This window comes from Dermacentor andersoni, chromosome 6 (genome assembly GCF_023375885.2).
Source record: "Dermacentor andersoni chromosome 6, qqDerAnde1_hic_scaffold, whole genome shotgun sequence".
Taxonomy (NCBI): Eukaryota; Metazoa; Arthropoda; class Arachnida; order Ixodida; family Ixodidae; genus Dermacentor; species Dermacentor andersoni.
The window spans coordinates 18507197-18527793 of NC_092819.1; the positions used below are offsets into that span (position 1 = coordinate 18507197).

A 20597-nucleotide genomic window follows, 5' to 3' on the forward strand; every position below is an offset into this window, starting at 1 on the left:
CGCGAGGAGTCAGCCTGCGCTGCTCATTACATTCCCGCGATGCTGCCAACGCAGACATCAGCGTGACGTGCAGCCTTGCGAAACCTGGAGAACTGTTCTTTTCTCCAGTTTCAACTTGAAAGGCTAGCGGAAAAGAATCTTAGAAAACTGCGCCAACGTAAGTTTTCTACCGCTACATTTTTATTTTCATACAGTCGCCTTTCGCGAAGCATGCGGACAATGTAAATAATAATATAAAAAAGACACTATAAAGTTACTCGATCCCAGCGTCATCAGATGGAACATTAGTGTAAATGCGCTTCACAGAAGTTGATGTTGGCAACCTACATCGCGGCAGCTCTGCCCCTCAGCTAAAGCGTTAAGCGAGTGTCGGTTATTGCTCTTTGGGAATGTAGACGCCGTTCCCAATGTCATAGTTTCACGAAATACTGGGAATCGGCGTTGACGCCAATGCGTTGCAGGGAGGCAAGTACATAAGCGCAGAACATGCATCGCGATAACGGAGGGTGGGGCGGGGGCGGAACGTTTCACGCACAAGTCGATGCGATTTTCCCTTTCCTTTCCTTCTTCTTTTTCTTTTTTGCAATGATTTCGCAAATAGCAGCATCATTCGCAGGGAAAGGAAGAATTTTGCCCAATTTCTGGTTGCTATTAAATAGCACCTCACTTTAGCTGACGTCTTGGTCGTGATACACCAAAGTAGACATTTCTAGCCGCAGCCCGGTTTTTGTGAATGCAAACGGACGCTCTCTTCTGCCATCAGTAAGCTGGAGAGCCGTCCGTTTCCTGAGCGTGTAATTCTGGACATCGGTGCGCAACTCCACGAAGCAGGCTTTAAAATGCCCGCTCCGGTTGTTATAGACGACCAGCAGCTGTTGCGCTTGTCCTTGTCGCCTTTTTTAGTGTCCCGTGTCCACTCTTGCGCTAGTCACTTCCCCATGGAATGCCAACTAGCCCGGTCTCACACCCTGCTTAGGTGAAGGACTTCATGCTGGCTAAAACTCCCCTCTTTTCCCCTTTCCTGGTCTTCCAAGCGCTATGTCCCAATTGTCTCGCGTGGTGCAGCAAACACAATTATTTCTCTACCTAACCTCTGTATCTATTTCTCTAGCTGTTTTCGCTCTCTCTTGAACCATAAATACAATCACCATCATCATTCCCACAGCCACCATCATAATAATACATAATTATAATAATACATAATACATAATACATAATTGGCCAAGATCCCCGCCTATGGGTATGCACCAGAATTATTCAGTACAACAACAACGACGACGACGACGCAAGAATGCAAGTACTAGAGACATTATTGGAGATACCTATTCGAAGAATTGGCCTGGACTTGACAGAACCTGCAATTCTTTCGTTCGGGGCGTCCACTTTGGGATTCAGCCACAGGGATGCATGCTTCGCTGTCCAAACATTCCTTACAGAATCTAAACGAATGCCCTGCTAAATTCTATTTTTTTATTACTTTTAAATTATTTATTACTCATTCAACAGCACCTTCCTGATTTTATTTTAGCCGGTAATTCAACCCTATTCAATGCTATTCCCATAGATATTAGGAAATTTATGCTCTATATAATTTTGGAATAATCCACCCATTTCTTGGCCAATCCCCCATCGTGGGTAGGAGCCACACGTGGCACAGCCTACAACAACAACAACTACTAGAGACGAGAATCTAGTCCCGTGGCTGAGAAGACCTCGCTTCGTGAGTCGCGTGCCGATTTGAAGCACGACCTTTCGGAAATCATAAATCGTTGAGCGCAGTTCGAGCAAAATTAAGTTGCCGAAATTTGCTCGGCGGCACACGGCGAAGACTGAAACTTTGGCCGTTCCAGCAGCGAGTGCCGAAGCCGTTTGTTCTAGCGCCAGCGCACGCATCTCGGGTTGCTTCCCGCTCACGGGAGCAGCCGTGTGCCGCGGTTGTCCGTCATTCCGGCCACTGCGCATGCTGCCGACTGCCGGTTGTGACACGTGTCCCGACCTCTTCTGCCGCAACCCTTCGTCGTCAGCTCGGGCGAGGCTGTCGCGCTGCGCCGGCCCTGGGCGAAATGTTTCCGCAAAGCAGCCGTCACGCGTGCCCGAGCGCGGCCAAGGCGCCCGTTTCCGGCAGCGGAAGGGGGGGAGGAGGACGGCGCTTCCGACGTGACACGTGTGCTGGCCTGTCCCGCGTGTCGCGTTGTGTCCGCATTTCCCCGCTTTCACCAGATGAGTGCACTCGTCTGTCATTTCCACATTGTCTCGTTTCTCCCTTAGTTTTTTCTATTATCAATTTCTCGTTTGATTTCCTTCCGACCATACCTCTCTCCTATCTGACGTCACTTGTCCTTTTTCCTTTGTTCGTTCCTTCTTTTTCCTCTGCCTTTCCTTGTTTTATTCGGTTTTTTTTTTATATTTCCTACTTCCATTTCTATCAGCGTGGCTCACCCATTCCATTTCTTGTCCTTTTTTCTTCTGCTGCTTCTGTCGTTCGTTGTGACGTTGCTGCCGACATTTTCCGCCACGACTTCGGCGCAAGCGCTGCATGCCACCGCACAAATAAGCAAGCTGCAGAACCTCGCAGCACCGAAAGAACTGCCGTGATCAGACCGCGGTAAATGACAAGCGCGCGCGACACAGTGAGAACCGTTGACTCGCCACTCCGTGCTGGCCAGCATGGATTGAGTGCGGCGCCTCTTTCCATTTCCATTCGCAGCGACCACACTGCCGCGCCGTACAAGCACAAAGGTTTGAATTAAGAATGTTTATTTGATTTGCATTACTCATAAGGTCAACAGCCCACCCTACTTTTTTAACGAGACATCTACTCCATTATTTTGATTATTCCTTATATTTTCATTAATTCGTTAATTAATTATACTGCGATCTTCTTCAAAGGACCGTGGCAGGGTGGGTTCAGCAGACTATAAAAAGAGACACAGGCACGAACGAACAACTGAGATATACTATAACCACAACTACAATGCAACCAACAATAGAGAAATAAAAATAAACTACACTAATACAATAATACAATAACTACAAAATACCACACGATGCGATTCAATGATTAGTGAAGGTCAAGTTAGGCTGCTCTCAAACGCGGACACCGTATCATGCGATACATCATTACAAAGGTTACACCAGTCAAGAACGGTTCTAGAAAAGAAACGGAGTACTTATTACCATTCATCCGTGAAGTTAAAGATGTCATCATCTTACTGTGTCGCTTACGAGTGGCGTAAACCAAATAATACGCAAGAATACCTAATGTGTTAACATTTTACTTGGCGCTGTGCCGCCTTAGTGAAATTCAGGCAGGAAGAGCGGTTCTCCAGAGAGTTCGGAGGCGGACGGAATCTCGCGTCTTTTGTGGCACTCAACACACATCGTGTACTTGGCCTGCAATTTACTAAACAATTAGATCGCCAGAAACCACCGTATTCATACGAGAGTGTTGGAATGTCAACTTACCCTTCCGCATATTAGCACCAAGCGACTTACACCTGTAGCAATGACAAAAACATGGTCGTAGAATACCTCGACACAATGCATGACAGACATCTGCAGCTCTGCACCGATAGCTATGTTGACAAAGAGAATGGAGCTAGCGCAGCGGCGTAGGTGATACCGACCCACAATGTCACATGGGCTGCCAGACTTGATCGCGCCATGTCCTCTTCGGCTATGAAAGTGTCGCCATTGCAGCAGCCTTGCGGAAACTGAATTCCTATCAACCTCAGCCCGTAGTTCTCTTTTCCGACAGTTAGGATGCGCTGCAACTATTACTGCGTCGGTTTCGCCTCGACAAGTGCGTTCAGCGTGCACTACATGCTGTTAAAGAATTACACAAAGTCGCATTTACCATCGTGCTCCAGTGCGTGCGTTCCCATATCGGCGTAGCAGAAAGCGAGGCCGCTGACAGTCTGGCGCGCAAAGTGCTGCAATTCAAGCCCACGATGAAGGCTCTGCAGGGCGCAAAAAGAAACGTGAAGAAGGCCATGGCCAGAAAGCCACTTCAGTTCGTTCATGTCTTTACCGCATCAACCTTGTGTGATTAAAGGGCTTAACAGAACTGACGCCGCTCTCCATTATCGCATCCGCACAGGGTCAGCGCAAACTCCAACTTGGCGGTGCATGACAGGACTTGGCCCATCATTGTGGTGTGTGCATTGTCAAGCTCTTAGTGACGTTGAACATTACATACTAAAGGGTTTTGAAATTGAATCAGAACGTAAGATTTTAATAAACGAACCGAAGCGCAAAACGGGACCACACTCAAATGCAAATTATATTTTGTTCCCATGCAGAGATTGGTCATTTAGGAAAGAGGTTCTTCGGTTCTTCCTAAAGTTCCTCCGTGATATTGGGTTTGGTAGTGAATGGTGAGCCATATATGGGCCGGCGGGGTTTGAAAAACATGCAACGTGTTGGGCTCCCAGTCGACTTGTCTTTAGAACCTGGTGCTGTTCAGAGGTGTTTCAGACGTTACCGCAGTTGATAGGTGGCGTTCAGGCGGAGAAATTGCCGGACTTTTGCGAGGCTTGGTCCACCTGCAGTATTAGGTATTGAGCCTGACCCAGAAAAACATTGACCTAGACAGCTCTTAATTGCCGGGTTTCTAGGCAATTTCTCTGTCATCAATCAGCTACCTACGTTTTCAGCTCAGCTTTCTTTTCCAGATCTAAAGAAAACGCGGCATGCAACACCTCCAGAAAAGTTCAGTGCGGATGAGCAATGCAACCATAATCAAGTTCCTGCTGCTTCAAGGCAAAGGTGCGAATCAGATCTATCATTAAACTGTCACAAATTGTGAGCGACGATGGCCCTTCGTATGCTACTGTTAAACGTTGGGTTGCCATTTCGGTGTTGAAAGTGAGAAACTTATTGAAAGGCCTGCTTCTGTATATGTGCAAGCTAATGTGAAAGCCATCGATGGCATCATCACGGAGCAGCGTTCAATATCAGCTAAGAGCATTGCTACATATTCCACGTACCTTGCCCTCGACGGCTTCGAAATGAGAAAGCTTGCAGTAAAGCGGATTCCAAAGCTTTTGACAACTAAACAAAAGAGGGACGGGTGGAGATAGCAGTGGCTGTTTCGGAACAGTTTGCAAAGATGAGTCAGACGTCCTAGAGAAACTGGTGACTGCTGACGAGACAAGCAAACACTGTTATGATCTCGACCGAAAGGAACAATATAAGGAACAGAGGCACAGTGGTTCCTCCAGGTCAAAGAGGTTGCACGTGCAAAAGTCGGTGCAGAGGCAAATGGCAACAGCTTTTTTTTCTCTCTTTGGTAAGAAAGAAGTTCTGCCGGCGGACTATCTCCAACAGGATGCAGCCATCAATGGAAAATATTACTGCGCGTTACTGAAGAATTTGAGGCCACTCATCAAGGAATAAAGGTGAGGAAAGCTCTTCAGAGGTGTCATCCTGTTGCATGACAATGCCTCGTCACACACTGCAGCTGAAACAGTGGCAAAACTGATCGTCTCAGGTATTCGAGTAAAGCCCTAGTTACCATATATCTGTCCAACCTGGCTGCTTCAGTCACCTTTTCCCGAATCCCCCCAAAACACTGAGCAACGATTTGCGGATGTTTTAGAGGCAACTAAAAATGAAACAATTGGTTACACCAGCGGACGAAATAATTTTGTTTGCAGAAAAGCTGCAGAAAAGATGTCGCAAGTGCACCAACTTCCTGGAAGATTATGTAGAACCTTGTGGCGGCTACAGTTTACTGGTAAATGTGTTTTTTATGGGTACGACTAAACACTTGCCCGCACCCTTTCGTAGGCGCGCTTGTTCGAGTGGCTGCGACCACTGTCGCTTCCAGAGCAATGCAGCGCTTGCGGAGCTCACCCTATTCATTCCGCACTGGCAAAACGAAGATGAAGGAACTCAAAAACGAAGGGACACGAAAGATGTGCGCGGACCTGCAACTAAAACCTGCTTCGCAAAAATGAAAATGAAAGGAAAGAACAGAAAAAAAAAATGCCCGAAGGAATCCTGAAATCTCTTTTTTCCTACTGCGATTCCAAGTTATTTTGACTAGCTGCTCGCAACTAACTCGAGTACTGCAGATTTTCTCTGCAACTATGGGCGCCGAGCTTCGAAGTCTGGTCCTGTAAGATTCCCGTAGACACCTGAAATTCGCGCTTAGGCCAAGACGCTCCGACCCTGCAGCTGTGCGCGCTTAGACGCGCTTCAATGGTGCAAAGCGAAAAGCCTCGGGAGACGAGCAAAATCAGAATGAACCAGTGGGCTTAAGCGTCTTCCATCCGTTGGCCCTTTTAAGGGGCGGAGGCCATGCTGCCTGCCTGCAGTTCTCGGGTAAGTGTTTCATCGGCTGAGAGTCTCGAAAGCTGAGTCTTAAATATTTAAACGTTGTCAGGGTGCTTCGCTCTATACACTTCTTTTTTCGGCACCGGTGAACTCCAGTCGTAAACCGAATTCATAAAGATAAAGCTTGTAGAGAGACATTAGTCTGGCGGAAAGTTCTCTCTCTTTTTTTAATATTTGCTACTCCTCCAACGTGACTACCCGCGTGATACAGGGCGAGGGGGGAGGGGGGAGAAATCGTTGCACTGGTGATTACGTAAGGGTAAACTGAGCGGGAAGGACATTTTGTTTCTACACCTGCATATCAGCGACAGTTTTTGCAAGAAGCAATGAATGCTTAGGGCGAATGAAGCCTCTAAGACCGATAAGGTCATCGGAATTGCGTCAGCAAGAGCGCCTTGTAATTTTAAGAGCAGTGACAAAAATACTGTTTAAAACGCACATTAAAAAAATGACGGGAAAGAAAAGATCGACGAGAAGCGTTTAACACAGAACTTTCGCAGCAGAATGTCCTATCTGGGCATTCTAAACGCCAATAATACAAACTGTCGTTCGTACCAGTATCGTTGTAGACCGTAGATACTATAGTCGTTGTTAGTAATATAGCTGGCGTGAATATAAAATATGGGGGGATGAAATGTCCTTATCGGAGGAATTATGTGACGGTTGTCTGCGCCTGAAAAAAGTTAGTATGATGTTGAATGAGGAAAAACAACAACGATAAACTGACGTTCACCGCCTTAAGCCACTTACTCTGTGCAGCAATTAAGGACTGCCGACTGCAATGGACCTTTAGGAAACCTTGCGTTGCGATCTTGAGAGTGTTGGGGACTCGGTGCTGACGCCCGTTATTGCCAATGGGTCGCAAGCCCCAAGGGTAGCGTTGGCCTGGCGGCCTGGGGCACTGGAAGCATCCGAAGGTCCCGGCAAAGCAAGAGAAGACTGGTAACAGAACAACTTGTTTATTCTAACATAGCAAAAGAGCGGCCGGTCAGGTCGACCGAAGTGGAGAGACGGGAGAGCACGTAACTCAACAGTACAAATCGGAGCCTCTCTCCTGGCGTCCGGGGGCAGCTGCTCTTATACTCTCGGCGTCGCGGGCCAGAAGGAAGGTCACGGGATGAGCCCACGCGACGGCGGAGCATGAGCCCACGACGGCGCGCACGGTCGAGCCGAGAGACATGTTGAGCCGAGTGTAGTGACGCATCGCCAACCCGCCGACGGACAAACCTCCTGGCTCCTCACTTGGGGAGCTCCGCTCCCCGGCTGCCGCGCTTTGACAAGCGTGGGCACACACACACACACGCACACACGAAGACACGTGGCACTGAAACACGCCTGGACACGCTTGGCGGGGAGGCGTTGCGGCGGCGTCGAACGGGCCAAAATGTCCGCCGCTTTGAGCGAAGCCCCGGCGTCCGTTGCATCCGCGCCGGCATTACCGCGCGTTGTAGGCGAAACGTAACAAGAGTGAACCCTCGGTACTCACGGAAAGCGCCGAGAGAACTCCAGCGCCAAATAAACAAAAATTATGCAGATCAATGTTATGGGAAGCACTTTCAAGGTATCTGGCCATCTAGCCTCGCTTATGATCCTGCAAAATGTTACAAGATGGCACAGCGAGCGAGCTGCGCTCGAATTGTGTTGCTGTGACGCGAGCGTGTGTGTGATGACAACAGTAAGGCAGGACGTCGGCGACGATGAAGCGATGATCGTTTGCAGGCGATGTCGACAACCATGGTATGACCGGATATTGGAGGACAATGATACTATCAGGCGACGACGACGATGGCGTGAAAACGACGACGGCAGCTCAAGCTGCTACAGGGTTAATGATGGGAAACACGTGGATAGCAGAAACTCGCTCTCTCTCACTTAAATGATAAGCACATTGTCGATATCCAACCCGAAGCGCGCGCCAATATCTGAAGGCGCCAGCTGCCCCAATTAAGGAAGAGCGCAAGGTTTTACTCGCGCGTTCCACGCATCGCTGTTGCGCAGTGGTTTATAAACGCACGATTGGTGCTTCCATCACAAGTCAGATGCCCTTGTTTAATTATTTTACGTCAGTTCGAAAGGTGCCTGAACCAAAGTAAAGAACTAAAAAACGAATATGAGCGGTATATGTCCTAGCTCCGAATTTCTTGTCTTGCTTCAACATTGCGCTTTCTTATGTCCGAAAAGAAGAAAAAACGAACAGACGTAAAGTTTACAACAGCGTGCCAAAAAGGCGAAGTGTCGTAATCCCGTTCAAAACTTCATCTCAACCGTACTTCTTGCTTCTTCGCAACACTCGCCTTCCGGCACAACCCGCCGATTTCATCACGCACGGCATACCGCAGGCGCCCATTTACGTCCTTCAGCGCTTCGCAATCTCTATCGTGGTCTGGCCCAATCAACAATTAGTTTCTAGACAGTTTTCTGCCGCGCAGCCTGATGAACCGAGCCACGAAGCGTTGCTCCATACGTGCGCCCGCATGACGTCCCGAGCGAGTAAAGTGCGCCGCCGTTCTGCCCCGCTCGAAGTTGCTCGCCACGCGCGGCGAGCGTATACACAGGGCGCGCTCTCGAAGGCGCGAAATCGGATCACGGCCGCGGACCCAGCGCCGAGGGCGACGACAAGTGGCGAAGATACGCAGCTGGGTATCCCGAGACCCTCGAGACGATGAAGGAGGAAGATATAGCTGGGCGCACCAGTGCCTCGTTATCCTCGTTTGTGGTCCGCGCCCGTCGCTCTCATAGCAGGATCGAGCGTCCGAGCCAACAGCTCTCCGACGTGGGCCCTCTGGCGCGCATGCCATTAATTCGGCGCAGTGCCGAGCTGAAGGTAGCCCGGAGAGGTCCTCTCACGCACGTGCGGTCCCGCGGCTAGATAAGTGGTGTTGGCTAAGACTGCCCTGGGGGTCGCTCTTCCGGGTATACAGCTCATGCAGGACGCCTTCGTTTGTACAAAACTTCCGCCAGTGTTCAGGCACAGAAAGAAGCTGAAGAGGGTCAAGAACACGAAAAGAACGAAACTAGTTCTTTTTCCTTCACTTAGTGTTAATGTGGTGATGTGAGACAGAATCTTAGTTCTGTCTTTTCCTTTCTCTTCTACTGTGTTTTCGCGCGTGCTCTTCCTGTCGAGCCGACGACTCGAGGAACGGCAGCGATCGCCAAGGTCACTGAAGCAGCGTAAGCCTCTCAACCTGTGTTCTTCGACAAAGCCAAAAGTTACTCGGTTACATAGATAATTGGTCCAGGTGGTGGTGGTGGTGGTGGTGGTGCATTATCGATAAAAAGGGGTCTGTAGAGACGAGACGGGCAGGAGGCACGAGCGAATGCCCTGCATTAAAGATGGGAAAAGAGCTCTTATTCGCGTCCGTTTTTCTTCTTAATGTGTCTGGTTTCCATGGCACTACTCCCCATTACAGAGCAAAAGAAATGCTTTCGTGCTTTCAGCTGTGACGTAACGAGAAAGCGCAGCGCCGAGCTGCAGGAATCCTGGAGAACGCCTCTCACACGCGTTTGGTCCTGCTGATAACAAGTGATGACGCACTATAGTATTGCCACAGAGATCGTTTTTGAGCGTATAGAAAGACGAAAGCCGATACATTTGAATGGTGCAGGCGGTTATAACATTTAAATTATGGGGTTTTACGTGCCAAAACCACTTTCTGATTATGAGGCACGCCGTAGTGGGGGGACTCCGGAAATTTCGACCACTCGGGGTTCTTTAACGTGCACCTAAATCTAAGTACACGGGTGTTTTCGCATTTCGCCCCCATCGGAATGCGGCCGCCGTGGCCGGGATTCGATCCCGCGACCTCGTGCTTAGCAGCCCAACACCATAGCCACTAAGCAACCACGGCGGGTCAGGCGGTTATGCTCTGTTCTATGTGGAAATATAGATGAGCGCTGTTGCAACTGCTCAAAGAACAGTTTCCTATATTCTATGTCGAAATGGCGGTGCAGTCTCAGGACAGAACATTTCACAATAAGGATAAACCTAGCATCTAAAGCTAGGCCATGATGTGCTCGGTAAGTAACTTGTCCTACCAACATAATCTGGTCCGAGGGACAGCTGCCGCCTCTCGGACCAGATCATGTTGGTTGAGAAGGCGGTCGCAGCCAAGACGGCACGTGAGTTCCCGTGAAGAGGGGACCACTCCTGCAAAACAAGCCAACCTTACGCTTTCTTATTTCAGTTTTTTTTTTCTCTCTCTTCGTTCAATGCAGCTCAAGGCGAATTACGCTGTCCGAAATTTTCGATGTGTTCTTGGCTACATGGAACCAATACACGAATACGTTAATCTACAATGTGCGGGATTTTCTGTTTCATTCGCGCAACTCAAGAAGTTTAATTTAGGATTGAGCGAGAGGATCTCATCTTTTCGTTACAAACTCGTTACTGCCAAATGTTGCACCATAACTCTAGGCGAAATGTATAAAACAGAAGCCGTTACGCATTCTTCATACCATTCGGAAATTAAAAATTAAATTAAATTATGGGGTTTTACGTGCCAAAACCACTTTCTGATTATACCATTCGGAAATTCTGAAACCTGAAATTCTGAATTCCGAGAATGATTCTGAAACCATTCTTGATAAAAGTTTATCCCCGGCCAAAACGTCAAAAATAAATTTGTTATGTTTCTATCTTTTTTTGCTTTTAGCAACGCGACGCGTGGATGCTGTTCTTGCTGGGTGCGTATTTCAGTATAGTGTTTTTCCGAGCGTGAAAGAAGCCCGCGAACGCACGCAAAGTCCTTCGAGCGGCCAGTCACGTAGCAACGTTGCGTGACTGGCTATAATATGTGCTACATAAATATGTGCCACATATGTGCAATATGTGCTACATAAAACACAATTTTATGTAGCACATAGTGAGCAACAAAAAGCTGTATCGGGGGGTTTTCATGTTGCTCTACAATGTTCTCATGGACTATTTTTCATATAGTTACAATGTTTGCGAAGCTGAATAATTAATGAAGACTAATAATCTAATTATGCGGAGCGCAAGAAATAACTTGCGTATTTCCAAGCGACGGCAAACAACGTGGCATTTGCATATTTTAAATCTTGGTGCGTGATAGTTGAGGCACCCTCTACGAATAACACGTTGAAAACGGCTGTTTCGTTCGTGCAGATCCATCTTTGTGTTACTGGTTTTTAGGATGACACTTGAACGTCTTGGGAAATTTTGTGGGTTACCGGGTACCAACACTCCGAAAAGGTAATATTTCAGTTTGAAACTATCTTATTTTCCAATCAGTCTATAGCACTCCCATTAGCAGAGCGAAGTCATCAGGCGTCGAGCGGACGTCAGCTGGCTCCGATCTCTTTCAGATGTGAAGGGCACGTGCACTGCGTTTTTGTGGGTGGAGCTTATGTTGAATTGTTAGGTTGTCAAGGCTACAGCACTCTCTCTCGAGTCTCTTGGATACTTCTCGCTCATTGCATAGCGAGGGCGTGTTTCATGCGAGTGCTGTTTAAAGAGCACATCTTATAGTAAGAAAGTTTGAGGAGAGCGAGCACGATGTGCTTCTTGTAAACCAGGCTGCCTTACTTTATCTTGCGCAAGAGCAATTTCGGAAACTTCATGCTCACAAGAAAACTGCCTTGTTTACTTTTATTTCGTTTCCCGCGTTCCCGAAGCAAACGGCGCTGCTACTGAACGCATCTTACAAAAGAAAAAAAAAAAAAAAAGAAACGGCATCCGCGCGTCGCTTTACTGCCGGCAGTAAAACGCGAGACCTCATGAATATTCACGCTGTCCTCAGTCCTGGTTCTCAGTACGCGATCACAAACGCTTCTCCGGCCGTTCCCGTTTTACGGTCCAAGGCTCGCGCACAGATTCAAATACCGAGACGCGGCCGTTGGAAATGCTTCACCCCGTCCATCGCTGACACATCTTCAAAGCTGCTACTTCTGTACAAGCGTGGTGAGAAAAAAGAGGGACAGAAATTGACATAGCCAATTCAGGCACGAATTGTGATGCACTGTGAATTAATATGTCCTAGCTACTTAATTATATTTTAAGGTACTACTGGCACTATTAAAAGGAAGTCAAGGTGATAGTATATATGATCCTTTTTGCACGTTCTGGTAAATCCTTGTAGATAGGGAATAAGTCAAGTCTTGATGCAGTCGCGTTTCCTTTTTTTTTTTATGCGATAGAATTATCGGCAGACCTCGCACACTTCGTAGGTGTTCGTCCGACGAAAGATGTGGGCCGCTCTCGAATGCAGTTCAGTGTAACGCAGCGTCTTAAAGCGCGAGCTGCCACGAGCGGACAATGCGAGAAACTGGCACTTGACGCACGCGCCAGAAGTCTGAAAAAGCGACTCCCGCACGAGAGAAACGTGCGTGGCCTATTGGCCATAGAACACTTAACCGCGGCACTGGAAGAAAGACGTTCGATCCCATCATCGATATGGTATGGTACCCACTTTGGAGGTATATAACGGAAAACTCGAGGTGTGTTGGGCGTAACCGATCGCTTCACAGTGTGCACGAAATCGCAATAGAGATTCGCGGTACATATAGGAACGTCACCGTGACGGTTGAATGAGAGTGCGCAAAATCGCCCGTGACGCAAGCACACCCAGCGGCCGAAACGTCATAACCATCACGTTCAGAGCATGCGACGTCGTACCTAGATTGAGGTAATGTTAGCGCTGCAAAGTTCTGGCCTAGTTTTCATGAAAAAGATTTGAATATATCAATCTCGTGCGCACTGGTTGCAGGCATTTGAGAAAGACTTAATCAGCACATCTGACGGAACACGGCACCTCGATCGTGCAGTCAAACGTGCCTCAAGCAAAGTAGGTTGTCTGTAGCAATACTCAGCAGACTGAAGTGAAATAGAACCACATTAAGTAATCAAACGGTTGAATTTAACCGCAGCTTAACGCACGTGGTAATAAAGATTCGCGCACACAAATGTGTACAGTGCGTGAGTGACAGGGGTCGTTCACTACAAGATACTTGCCGTGGTGGCGTAGTGGCGTGGACGTTGCGCTACTATGCTCGGCTGCGCGGGATAAAGTGCCGACCACGGCGGCGGAATTGCCATGGTGGCGAAATGCAAAAAAAGGCCCGGCGCACCGTGTATTGGGTACACGCTAATGAAACCCAGCTGGTCGAAATTAATCCGGAGTGCCCCCCAACCCAGAACCGCGTGCCTCATTATCAGGTCATGGTCTTGGCAAGTTAAATTCCAGAATTTAATTAAATTCATTACAAGCAGTAAAAGCTGTAAGTAGGAGCTACAGCGATAGAGTCAGTGAACTGCTTTGAAATCTGTGGCGCACAAATTCAAGTTTACCCCACAATATCCGAGCTCTTTCACTCACACTTGTCTTTTACTGCATGCTTCAAGAGTTAGTGCGCCACAAGAGGTTAGTTAGAAATCATGGCGGCACACTTGCGCGGTTCTCCAATCCCAGTCTCAACGACATCGCGTGATGTGCACCCACAGGTCGCGCGGCGAAAAACAAAACGTGCTTGCCTTTCTCGTGCTGGGAGTCCGCAAGCGGAATATCTGAAAGAGGGAAGAAAAAGGACAACGATACGGTTTAAGATACTCTTCCAAGCAGCATCATGAACATGAGCAGTAGAGAGAGATAATTTATTAGAGGTCGACCTGAGCTGGCCTGCTCCTGCTACGCTGCACACGGGAAAACGGAAAGGAGACAGAAAAGAGAGACGAAAGCTGATGACGAGTACCGGAAGAGGCACAGCGTACTCAAAACGAAGCCGAGAAAGGATTACCTCGCTAAAAATTGCCGAGCTGGACGAGTTGGAAATGCGGATCCATATTATCTAAGCAGCGCAGAAATTCACATTCGCACGAGGACAGCAAACGTACAGACAGCTCTCCGTCCACGTTTTTTGTACTCGTGTGAAAGTCGATTTCTGCGCTCCTAAGCTAATATGGATTCAGTAAAAAGACAAAGTTTAGGCCACTGGACCAACTTAAGCGCCTGCACAACAACGAGAAGGAGGAGGCATACATTGTGACCATAGGGTGCAGGAAATGTCCTTATTTTCCTTTCTTTAGCTAAATCATACTCCGCTCTTTCATTGCTGTTCTTCATAACATGTCTAACTTTCAGCTTGCCGAATGGCTCCCTCATGCCTCCCGAATATTGGCCAATTTACCCCGGCGAGTATGAGACTAGTTTTTTTTTTTCACAGGCAACAACCATTCGCGGTGTGGCAGCGACGTCAACTGGAGCTTTCCGTCGCACATGTTTGTCAGTAAATACTGCCGAGTATGTAATAGTACGTTCATCGTCTGTTGGACGGTTCAAACACAGTGACGGGAGACGATTCAGGTAACCGGCTGAGTGCTGAAGATGGCGTTCAGCCGGCGATGACGACGATTTCGAAATTAGAGAGTCACTCGCCCCCGAAATCTTTGTAAATACACTCTGGTCTAACACCTGTGATTATGTTTGCCATTAAATTTAACGAGCCGGCTTCAAAAGTACTAGATAATCGTAGGTATTCGTGTTCACGGAACACTCCCAGATGGTACTAAGAAATACTTGAAATCGGAGCTCGTCCTGTGTCCTCATCGTGTTGCCACCGTTTTCCGCGCCCATTTCAGGTATGCGCCCATTTCAGGTATGCGCCCATTCCAATTAGTCCATTTTTCTTTCTTACCCACGAAAATATCGACCACCAAAACATCACCGACGCCTCCACCATCGATTTGTCTGGGTGGCACAAACTACTTCTAAGCCTTACTTCAGAGTCGGTGAAAGGACCTACGAGCTCTTTTCTTTTTTTTTTTTCTTTCTTTTTTTTGTTGACGTTCCTAAAAGTATCCCTGCCCAGCTGCGCAAACAATATGCCCTTCCTCAAAGCCAAGCAGACACTCCACGGCGTCATGTCGCGCCTCGGGCCTTATCAGCGCTCGCGTACATTTTTTTCTTTTTCGTCGTTCCGCATTTGCGAGCTCTGACGCACACGTCAGGGCGGGTTAGCGCGAAGCACTTACAGCCAATGTCGTGGCCCTGTCCACGGCAACTCGACACGGGACCACTAATGGCCGTCATCAGCGGAAGGCCATAGTTAACGTCGGTCGGGCCGCAAGGCACAGGCGGGCACCAGGGGCCTCTAACCCGATTATCAGCGCGCCCTCTATCGTGTTCCAAAACGTCGACGTACGACGGGGACCCTTCGGAAAGCGTATTACTGCGCACCTGTGTGCCGACAAATGCGTGCAGCACTGCATCAACTAGAGCTTGCAGTGACACAGCAGAAGAGCGCGTTTCACTGCTGCGTGGTAAAATATAGTATACAACGCGCACCCACTAAGCAGAACAGCAAGAATACGGCACTCGGTAGCATTTCGCGCGTATAGGGCTGCACAAGCACACTAAGTAGTCAGGCGGCGTATAATTAAGCGTCACGTGTGTCGCATGCAGAAAGAAGCTGTCAGAAGACCTCGGGAGCTGCAGGCACATGCTCGACTTTTTTAGTCAAGCACACACGTGCCTGCTCACGATCACAGCACATGTGCTTTCCGCACATCGGCTACGCAGAAACTCGGTGCCCTAAAACCACCTCTATATGTAGGTAGGCACTTATACTCAAACAACTCCAATTGCCGTCTTACTTCTCTGCCCCCTACAGCATAGCGCAGCCAGCCGGGAGTATTTAGGGTTAACCTCCGTCCCCTTCCTTATTCCGTCTTATCATCCTGTCCCCATTTCTCCCGAGTAGGTTATCCACGCAGTGAAAACCACTGTCGTTGCACGACTGTGAGTGTCCTCCGTTAAAATGCCTCAGCACGCGACCAAGAAAGCGGCTAAGGTGACTGTTTGGGCATGTTGGTATAGGACACGAATGCAGCTTTTTGCGCACAACACGAGGACCAAGAAGAGGCTGAGACACAGAAGAAGGCTGCGCCGCATTAGCATGCCGAAAGCTGCTTCGCATTACAGCCGCATCTATATGATGTGATCACGATTGATAAGAAATTAAAAAAAAAGGCCAGAAGCAATGTTTTTTTTTAAATTAATTAGTTTGTTGACTTCTTTATTTATGTGAAATGCGTTCTGCTTGAAGATGATTCGAACGTCCTACCCAGATGCGATGGATGATACTAATTTCTGAGCAACCGCGAGATATTCTAGAGAAAACGGAATACGGCCACAGCGCACAGTTGCGAAGCCGGCGTGTGCGTGAAATCTTGTACTTCTCACGTCCTATTCTCCTGCCCGGCACACTTGCCCCCTGCCTCTTGGCGCCTAAGCAATCCGCAACAGTGGGAGGCTGCTTTGTCCAGCACCGAGCCGGATATCCAACTGCGGCGGGTGAACTGGGCGGAGGACGTCGCGACTAGGCATGGCCTGGACGCCACAACCGGCAGCCTGAAGGCCGCCCACAACGCTGCTTTCTAATTTGTTTTTACTTTTGGCCTTCTCATCAATAAAAGTTTTTCACCACCACCACCACCATGATCCTGGCGCGTATACCTGCGCACTTAAAGAGCGCTCGCTACGGCGTCCAGCCAACGCGGGTGAAGGAACGAGCGCAAGGTTCTACGCATTCCGAAAGTGTCTACTCGACGACGCTGAGATGTTAAAGGTCTAGAAAGCCATTAAGGAGAGAGGAAGAGATAGAGATGGACATCGTTTCATGGGTGCTCTAGATGTTTGCCTGCCAGTATTTCTGTAGTACGCTACTCAGATGACCATGCAGGGCGGCGCATGAAATGACAGCCCATACGCAAAGCACACACACGCACGCAACACGCACAAGTAACGCGTGTACGAGCACACGCAATTTAAGAACAAAAAGAAAGAAAAAAACACGCACACACACGGTAGAGCGTCTGGCACAATTCAGTCGCCCGGAGGAACACTGTTAGCAGCAGGCTATCAAGGACTGCCTCAACCGAAAATAATCACCATAAATAAACAAAGATGTTTTACCTTCACGCTTTGACCTCAATTATTTATAGGGACGGGGGAATATTCGAAACTTTCGAATCACGAATCGAATAGTGTCCTATTATATACGGTCTTCGAATCGAATAGTCAGTATTGTAAGTGCCAATATATTTCAAATACTTTTTTCTGGCATGAAAGAAGCCCGCGAATAGACGCAAAATCGCCGCGCGACTGGCCGCTTGAGGTACTTTGCGTATATTCGCGGGCTTCTTTCACGCTCGGAAAAACCCTTTTTATGTAGCACGTCTTGAGCAACAGAAAGCTGTATCGGGAGTTTTTCGTGTTGCTCTACAATATTCTCATTGACACTTTTCATGTAACCAAAAAGATTGAGAAGTTCGTCAACGAACTGAAACTAATTATCTAATTAGGCGGAATGCAAAAAATAATCTGAGTATCTCCAGGCGACGGCAAACAACGTTACTTTGCTTCTGTCTATTGTGTCTAACTATGCAGCATTCGCATATCAGTCACCGCATCTCAAACAGCACACGCTTTTCAGCAGCCCAGAGGTGCGTGGTTGGGCGATCTAAGGCACGATGCCGACGACACATCGCGTGTGCGTTCTGTATTTCCCTGTTAGTGCCTCCCCGCACACGTCATTCCAAGCACCGCAAATCGGGTTATGCGCGGTTGTGCGTCTGCTCCCCTCCGACTCCTTCCCACGTGCTTCGTGTCCGTAAAAGCGCGCGGGGGGGGGGGGGGGGATAAGCACTGGAGCCAAGGCAAGGTATTCAAGGTAAGCAAACAACAAGCTTGCCGGAGCACTCGCATTCCTTGTCCTGTTTGTTTCTCTAGTTTCGATGCCAACCATGCACCTCCGAGTCAAGAAAGTCAGAAGGAGCAAGGTCCTGGCCACAGGCTGCGTCTTCGTATAAACGTCGGTTGCGGGGGAAAAAATTAAAAAAAGAGAAAGAGAGGAGTATTCGGGAGCGGATATGCATATGATCCGCAGTCACCGAGAAAAATATGGTCGACGTCACCCAACCAATGCAGAACACAGCACTGAAGCCAAATTCCTAAAGTCAACAACGCACACGCGGCATTTCCCCTTTCGTTTGCGAATACGAAATATAAAGCCTCGGTGAACGAATTTCTTTGCGTCTGTTGACTATATTGAGACTGCGGAGGAGGAGGAAGAGGAAGAGGAGGAGACAATTTTATTGACACGAAGGACTGGGTCAGATAGGGAGGGGGAGGGGTGATTGGAGTTAGGAGAAGAGGAAGACGGTGGGACCTCAGGTGGCCGAAAGTCCTTGTGATTCGGCGACCCTGATGGCCCAGCATACGATCCGGAGCCCGTAAGCTGCGCAAATCAGCCTCCCTACGCTCCTGTCGCTCAGCACCCTCAAACGGGGGAGCAGGTGTGGTTGGGCAACAAAAAATAAAACATAGCAAATAAAACATTCACTCATGTGCACGCACGAGCTTCCATTGACACGGCGCATAACCTGCTCCGTGACGAGGGCGGTGAACTAGTCGTGCGGCACTTCTTGCGTACTTTTGCGGGCTTCTTTAGGGCTTCGAAGAAAACTTTTATGTAGCGCGTACAGACAAACGGAAAGATGGATCGGGAACTTTTCATGATGGCCTACGATTTTCTAGTTGACAATGTTGCTCTGATTATAATATTGGAGAACTTAATTATAACTAATTATGTAATTAGGCGAAATACAAAAAATTACTGGCTCTCCGTAATCGAGAGTAGCTGTAAACACGAAATGGCAACCGGCAAAGCAGATTGGTTGGACTAGCCAAAATCTTGAAATGGGTGCGGTGCATGTTCGCAACGGCTTTGGTTGGGGGCCAGAGACCGCATTTTCTTAAGTTTTGACTAGTTGTCCTGATGATCGCGTTTTGTTCTAGCAACTTGCCCGGATAACAGCTCTTGCTCTTGGCTCAAGGTCACTTGAAGTTCGCCGACAACGGAAGCTAAAAGCATTTCATGCTTAAACATACTCTGACTTGCTCTAAGCGACGACAAACAACATTACCTTGCTTAAGTCCAGCTACGTGGCACTCGCATACGGTTAAGTTTTAGAACGAGTTACGTGGGACACCCTTTATATCTCGCGTTTGTGGACTTCTACAACGATACATGGCCACTTAGCCAGCCCTTCCTTTTCAATATCTGTAATCTGTATTGCTACCTGGCAGATGAAAGTCTTGTTTGTTTTCACTGCGTGCTACACCCGTGTCAGTCTTCCGTTTCGCATCATGGTTGCGATAACAGCGACCGTGCCCGTACGTCTATATAGGGATATCATACCGACTCTTTCCTTGTCATCCTATGCGTCCGTGTCACCAGAGCAACAGTAACTTATTAATTCCTCATTTACACCTATTCCCTCATGCAATACGATCGCCAGTTATACACCATTACAAGCAAAAGGATAATAAAATCAAAGCCCCTTTCTTGAAGAAAGATGGCTGAATGCGAAGCTTTCCGCCAATGCAAACTGAATCAAAGTCCAAAGCTAACGACCACGTAATGAACCCAAGAAATGCTGAGCGACTCGATGCTATGCATATGTGATTTGATTGTTTGTTTAGGGTTGTATTTCTTGAACGTTGAAATGGAATGAAGACGCATTTCGTTAAGTTGCATAGCCTTAATTTTAGATCATGTAGCCGTTGATTACACGCACACACTCACACTTTCACGGACGACTCTACACTTGCACAGTATTGCCTTGTGATCGCCTTGTGTGTAGACGGTCAGAGGCTCTGTCATGGTAACGTGACATAGCCTGCTTACAAACGAGAAATCAATGCAGGAACGGTGTTACGTCGTGGGTATCTGTGGCGTGTTCAGTTCCAACGAGTAGCGATCTAGCATAATAATCTCGATACATTTGCCGTGCTCTTTCACCGCATCGATGTTAACGTCACCGCACACGAGGATTGGCGTACTATGTGGCTTTAAGGTCTTCATCGTTTCTGCCAGGAACGTTTCCGTGTCGCAACGAGACGTGTCCAGTCTGATGGACACGCTGGCGATCACAGGACCAGTAGGCATCTCGACTGCAGAAGCGTCTCCCACATGGCTTCGGCATGCCGTTGCCGATACACGGCATCGGTCTTACGGGCACGGTCACGCTCGCTCTTACGTTCGCGTACGGCAGCCTCTTCCGCCGTGCGCTGCACCCGCAGCCTACCCATGGTGACTGCCTGGAATGCATTGCGTGACGCGCGAAATCCAATGCAGATATATACAGTTCATCCGGGTAGCGTGACATTCAAACATCTTTCTTTAAGAAAGGGGCTTTGATTTTTTTTTTTTCAAAATCCTAAGACGAGCCCATGTTCATG

General features: G+C 48.3%; 1 protein-coding gene across 5 annotated transcripts in view; it reads right to left on the reverse strand.

Moving 5' to 3' along the window:
• The window catches only part of LOC126521301 (uncharacterized), a 275216-nt gene that overhangs the window by 134950 nt on the left and 119669 nt on the right, over positions 1 to 20597 (reverse strand). For 3 of the 5 annotated variants that reach the window (XR_011895096.1, XM_072288644.1, XM_072288645.1), the window contains one exon: positions 13829 to 13861. The exons of the other annotated variants lie outside the window; for them this stretch is intronic. The gene's annotated coding sequence lies outside the window, so the exon portion shown is untranslated. The remainder of the gene's footprint in view (positions 1 to 13828; positions 13862 to 20597) is intronic. 5 annotated transcript variants of the gene reach the window in all.